Source organism: Pongo abelii, chromosome 1 (genome assembly GCF_028885655.2).
Source record: "Pongo abelii isolate AG06213 chromosome 1, NHGRI_mPonAbe1-v2.0_pri, whole genome shotgun sequence".
Taxonomy (NCBI): domain Eukaryota; kingdom Metazoa; phylum Chordata; class Mammalia; order Primates; family Hominidae; genus Pongo; species Pongo abelii.
This window is the reverse complement of record NC_071985.2, coordinates 190,279,736-190,286,368: the sequence shown is the minus strand read 5'-3', so window position 1 is coordinate 190,286,368 and position 6,633 is coordinate 190,279,736.

Here is a 6,633-nt window from a genome sequence, read left to right as displayed (position 1 = left end):
AGGCGGCAGGGAGCTGGTGTGTCAGCCCTGCCGCAAGCATGTGCACACCCAGCTGGGCTGTGACAGTGCTGGGGTTCAGCTCCAACTTTGCTCCATGATCAGAGTGGAGGCCAATAGCAGGGAGAAGCCAGGCAGTGGGAGCAGGCATTTCTGAATCTGCAAAAGCTGGCCCCCAAGAGAGCAGGGATACCTGCTCAGCATTAATAATGTATAATCATTTAGGTCAATGTACTAATTTCCATTTTGATTTTTCTTTATTCCATAAATTATTTAGAAGTGTATCACTAATTTCAAAGGAGTGAGGTACTTTCCCATTATATTTAGTGTAACCTTGATTTCTGGGTAATTTCATTATAATCAGAAAATCTATTCCAAATGATTTCTCTTTTTCGAATTTTTTTTTTTGAGCTCACATTTATGATGCAGCATATGACCAATTTTGGCAAATGTTTATGAAGCTACATGGTTTTTTTTTTTGTTTTTTTTTTGAGATGGAGTCTCACTCTGTTGCCTGGGCTGGAGTGCAGTGGTGCTATCTCGGCTCACTGCAACCTCTGCCTCTCGGATTCAAGCAATTCTCTGCCTCAGCCTCCCAGGTAGCTGGGATTACAGGCGCCTGCCACCACACCCGGCTAATTTTTTTGTATTTTTACTAGTGACAGGGTTTCACCATATTGGCCAGGCTGGTCTTGAACTCCTGACCTGGTGATTCACCCACCTCTGCCTCCCAAAGTGCTGGGATTACAGGCATGAGCCACCGCGCCCAGCCTACATGTTTCTTTTAATTAGTATGTACATGGTGTATTTTCTCCCATACTATCTTCCCAAAGTGCTTATGTCCTTAATATTAAAATGTGCTTTTTGTGGGTAATTTGTAGGGTTTTTAAAAACTCCATCTGGAAATGTGTTTTTTTAATTAAAATACTTAGTTTATTTGCACTTAAAGTAATTATATACTGAAGTCATATTTGCCATCTTTCTATTTTCTATTTGAACTACTTGTTTTATGTTTGGTTTCTCCTTCTCTCAAAAGAGCATTATTTTGGGGTAAAATGCATTATCAGTTCATGTATCTTATTTTAGCTTGTTAAACATTTTTTTAATGATTTCTCTAGATATTAAAACGTAAATCTTTGACTTAGCACAGTTCAACACAAATGATTAGTTTTATACTTTTCTAATTTTGATAAATAATTAGGTTACTCTAACTTCATTTACTCTCTTTATTTTTCATGCTATTTTTGTCATAATCTTTCATTTTCAATAGTTTTAAGTCCCACAAGATCTTATTATTATGTTGTAATTATTATTAATTTATATCCACATACATATTTTCCCTGCCCCCGAGGTAATCTTTATTCTTTTTTGCATTTTTGTGTTTCTTCCTTTTTTTTCTGCCTGAAGAACTTCCTTTAAATTATCACGCTTTTTGTTTGTCTGGAAAAATTTTTATTTCACATTTAAAACATTGTAATTTAAAATAATTTTTATTCTGAAATAACTTCAAACTTAGGGAAAAGTTGAAAGAATAGTACAAAGCAATCCTGTATGCCCCATACCTAGAGTTATTAATTTTTAACATTTTATAACATTTACTTTATCATTCTATCTATATAAACATATTATTGTTGTTTTTATAATTTTCAGCACCATTCTAGAGTAATTTGCAAATATCATGCTCCTTTACCTTTTAATACTTCAGTGAATATTTCCTAAAAACAAAAATACTGTCTTATATAGGAGTTATCAAAATCAGGAAGTTAAATATTGAAATAATATATTTATATAATCTAATATCTAATTTATATTCCAATTTTGTCTATTGTCATAATAATGTCATTTATAGCATCCCTCTCTTCCAAGATTATATATTGCACTAGTGATTTTTCTTTTAGTCTCTATTATTGATTCTCAACATTTCTTTGTTTTTCATGACTTTTTTAAGATTAGAAACTAGTTATTTTATGGAACATTCCTCAATTTGGGTTTCTTTGATGTTTCTTCATGATTAGATTCAGGTTTTACATTTTTGGCTAAATATAAATGGTGTACTCTTCTTAGGATTCCACATCTGGACATACACTGTATCTATTTATTCCTTGCTGGTGCTGTTGTGATCACTAAGTTTAGATGTTGTCCAGTTTCTCTATTATAGATCTACTATTTTTAACCTTTATAATCAATAAATCTTTAGTGGATAGATAGCTTGCAACTACATAAACAAAAAGTTTGAGATTCAGATTTTTTCATAAGTTTTGGTAAGTTACATTGCTACATTAACTCCAGGAGTGTTTATGTAGATTTTTTGTGTTTGTTTTTGTTTTACGTTGACAATTAGGTTAGCTGCAAACAAATAGAAAGAGTTTTACTTCTTCCTTTTCAATCTCTTTTCTTGCCTTATTGCACTGGTTAGAATTTCCAGTACTGTTTTGAATAAAGGTCAATGACAGCAAACATCTTTGTCTGCATACTGATTTAGGGGGAGAGCGTTCAGTCTTTCATCATAATGTGTGAGTTTGCGGGAAATTTTTGTAGATGGTCTTTATCAGAGTGAAGAAGTTTCTTTCTATACCCAGTTTATGGAGTTTTTGTGTGTGTGTTTATCATGAATGACAGAATGCACAGTCCAAGCCACAAGCATTTGAAATAGCCTTATGCAAATATATTTGAATGACAAGTTAGCAGTTCTTTTTTTCGAGGGGACTCAAGGCCAAGATGTGGACTGGGCTGTAGAAGATCTCTTCCAGTCTGGTATTCTGTTTGTTTCTGAGGCCAGAGTTAGGTGCCGAGAGTTCATGGGGATGCAAAAGCTTTCATCTGAACTAAACATAGTTAGAAAACATCTTGAAGAAGAGACCTTTATGAGACATTTGTGAATGAGTAAGGAGACAGTTGGGAAGTGGGAGGAGAGGGCATTCCACGTGGAACAGCCTGTACAAAGACCTGAAAAGTCAGGACTGGCTGGAGTAGAACGATCATGTTGGGAGGTGGGAAAATTAGGTGGGCCTGCTGTGGGTTTCTACTGCTCTCAGAGCTCTAAGAAGGAAACCCCATTAGTTCTAGCAAATGATTCTCATATGCCTCCTCTAATGACCCTAGGGCAATTTTCTTAACAAGCCCCCAAGAAACACAATCAGCATGATTTGCTGACAATTCTGTCTTCAGAAAATCAAGGCTCTTTTTACCCTAGGGCTTATCTCCTTAGGGGCTGTGGTGTTCAGGCAGGAAACTCTGGCACTGGAGACTCTTCCCTTCTCAAAATTACACATCACTCTTATAACTTGTATTCCTCTAATGCTTGGGGAATGCTAAGAGTTCTCTAGGCTGGCAATTTCCCTAAATTTATCTTCTGAAGAAAGTTGTTAATGAACAAACTACACTCTTAGCATTTATTAATCTTTTGGGTTTTCTTCACATTCAGATCATTCTGGGTTTTCAGATAAAACTTCTTTCAAAGCAGTTAAAAACAACTGGAATATTTAAAAAACAGAATCCTATCAGAAAAACATGTAAAGACTAAACTAATTTAAAAGATTCACCCTGTGTCACCTTTTGCAAAGCAATTTAATATCTGAAACTTGAGCTATAGAAATTTGATTTGCTTTAACAGCAGTAGAAATAGTTTAGTTCCTGGTTAATGTGGCATCTGATGTGATTGTGTCTCACTAATTTGGGTGTGTGTGTGTATGTGTGTTGTGTGTTGAAGACATGACTCTCTGGATATGCAGTCAATTGTCACCATGAGTATCCAACCCATACCTCCTGACTTCCCAATAAGCCTGATCTTAACATGTGAAGTTGACAAATACAAGCTACTATCAATAATGAACATTTTCTAAGATAATAGTTTGAAGTTAGTGAGTCTTTGATGATAACATATACAATTATTTAACTTTTAAGTCCTGTTACCTTTTGAGCTTAAAAATAATTTTATTATACCTCCTGTAAGAGTTAAAGAAAGAGGAAAAGAAACATGAAACAGGGCTGTCAGTTAAAGCCAGGTTTTCTTTAGATAAAACCTGAGAGGTGCTCCTGGTTGATTTCAGTCAAGAGCACTTTCTCTTATAGACTAAGAGTATACATTGGTTTTAGGGTGAGGGGGCTTATCAGAAGCTTGGAATGTTTATGTGTGTGGAGAAGTTTATGGCGGGGTTGGAATCTCTCTGGGAGAAGGGGAGGTTATCTTGGGGCAGATATCTTTCCAGCTCAGAGGGGAGTTATCTCGGCTAGCATGTCTCTGGTCAGGGAGGAGTTTGGAATGTTTCTGGTTGGAGATGTTATTTGTGGTTTATGGCCGTGCTGACCTTAGCCATTAGGCAGATGCCCTTTAGATTTAGGCGGTTATTTATTAAGGCGAATTTTAAAATAAGGGGCTTGTCCAAGATGGCGATGCTCCTGCTCTGTCACCTCCAAAGTCAGATATGGTCATTAACTCCATTTTAAATATGGGAGAACTGCGCTCCAAAGAGATAAGGTGTTTTTTCTAAGATCTTCACAAATTAAGTCAAGGCTAAATTTCAGGGCATTTCCCACTGTCTTCAAGATTTCTGGTAGCAGAGAAAGTTTAAGGCTAAGTCATTTGTGGAAACCAAGACACTCTCCTTGTAAATAAAAGTCTGAGTTACTGGAAATCACAGTTGGGGTAGACATAATGGAAACAGGAGAGGAGCTCATGAAAGTGAAATAGATCTGAAAGAAGAGTTTGGGAGACTGCAGACTAAGAATGGGGGTGGAGCTGGGGAAAAATCACTCAACAAACATTTATTGTGAAGTTAATGTTCCATTCTACAGTGCTGTTTGTTTAGGCTACAGAATGCTGGTGAGGATGATCTAAAGCACCCATCAGAGCAACTTTCTTAACAAGTTCCCAAGAAACACATCTGAATGTCAAGAATCTGGCCCAATAGTTGTGACTTAGAATAATAATCCTAAGTCTTTTCAACTTTCCTCAGTAGTATCCCATCCATTATGCCAGCTAAGTTTCAGAAATCTCAGTTGGCTACTTGGGATGTGGCACAATATAATAGATAAGAGCCTGGGCCTTGGAACTATTCTACCTGGGTTCAACTCTCACCCATGTAACTTTCTAGCTGGGGCACATTTGGAAATTTATTCGATCTTCTCATGCCTCTATTTCTTTATCCGTATAAAGGAGATAATAGTATCTACCTCTAGAGTTTTGGGCTTTTGGGTTTTTTTCTTTTCTTTTCTTTTTTGGGACAAGGGCTCACTCTGTCACCGAGGTTGGAGTGCAGTGGTACGATCTCGGCTCACTGCAACCTCTGCCTCCCAGGCTCAAATGATCCTCCCACCTCAGCCTCCTGAGTAGCTGGGACTACAGGCATGTGCCACCATGCCCAGTTAATTTTTAAAAATATTTTTTGTAGAGACAGGGTCTCACTATGTTGCTCAGGCTGGTCTTGAATTCCTGGGCTCAGGAGATCTGCCTGTCTTGTCTTCCTGTGAGAAAGGCACTTTATCATGACAGTGGACCACTGTGTACATTATTTCCTTCGATTCCCTCCTCTTTTTCTTTTTACTCCTATTGGTCCCATTTCCACCTTTATTTTTGAGTCCTTTGGTCCTGAAATCATTTCAAGAGCTGTTGACTCTCTTCATTACAAGAGAGTAGATCTGATTTAGTTTCTAATAATAGTTGATATGTTATGGGCATTTGTCTGTTGATGACTGTTTCGATTAATTTTTGGGTTAACCCTCTAACACGGGATAATGCAACACCCTACAGCTGTTAGGACTCTAGCCACTATTATAAGGAATGTTAGAATGGAGGGTAACATTCCTTCCCATTTCGCGAACCAACTCTCTAGCCAATCAGTAAATGGGTCATTAATTCTGGCATTTTCTGCCAATTCATTGGCTAAAGTTCTTAACCCTTATAATGTCTTTGTGATGGTTTTATCTGGGGGAGTATTGTTAGGAATGAAAGTGCAACACTTTTCCACCCAGCATGATGCATACGTTCCCTTTTTCTGCTAAGATCATGTCTAGTGCAAGTCTGTTCTCCCAGGCCATTTGGCTGGTGGCATCGAACTGACTAGCCACTCCTTTGAGAACATCTCAAGTATAGTTGATGAATCTTTGTTGATTATAATAGAGGTAATTAATCCAATTCACATTTTTATTAGTAGTTGACCACCAGAAGATTGCTGATTTAAACCCAGCAGTTGTTTGGCTTTGGGCCTTATATTTATTAGGTACTCCTTTAGGGACTCCTATTAAGTCAATATAAATGTTGGGATCAAAAGAATTTTTAGATCTCTCCGACTTCAGTGGCCACGTGGATTCTCGAGGATCTTATGGAATGCCAGGGTGAATGGAATGACCAATTGAACTAAGGCACAAGTCCTGGTCCAATTGGATGGTAATAGGTCATGGAGGTTCCTCTTTCCACAATACCAGCAGACATCAGCCCAGGGTATATGAATAGCCGAGTAGTCGCCTTTGTTTGACTCACCAGTAACATTTAGTATGTGGGTAAAAGTTGAGAGTTCTCCTACGGGCTTATTGAACTCTACCCCCTGCCTATAGAGGCAAGAGGAGTGGTTCATATTGCCTATGGAGAATGAGGGGATTGCTCTAGGGTCTGATCTCCGCAAGGTGAGAAAGAGCAAT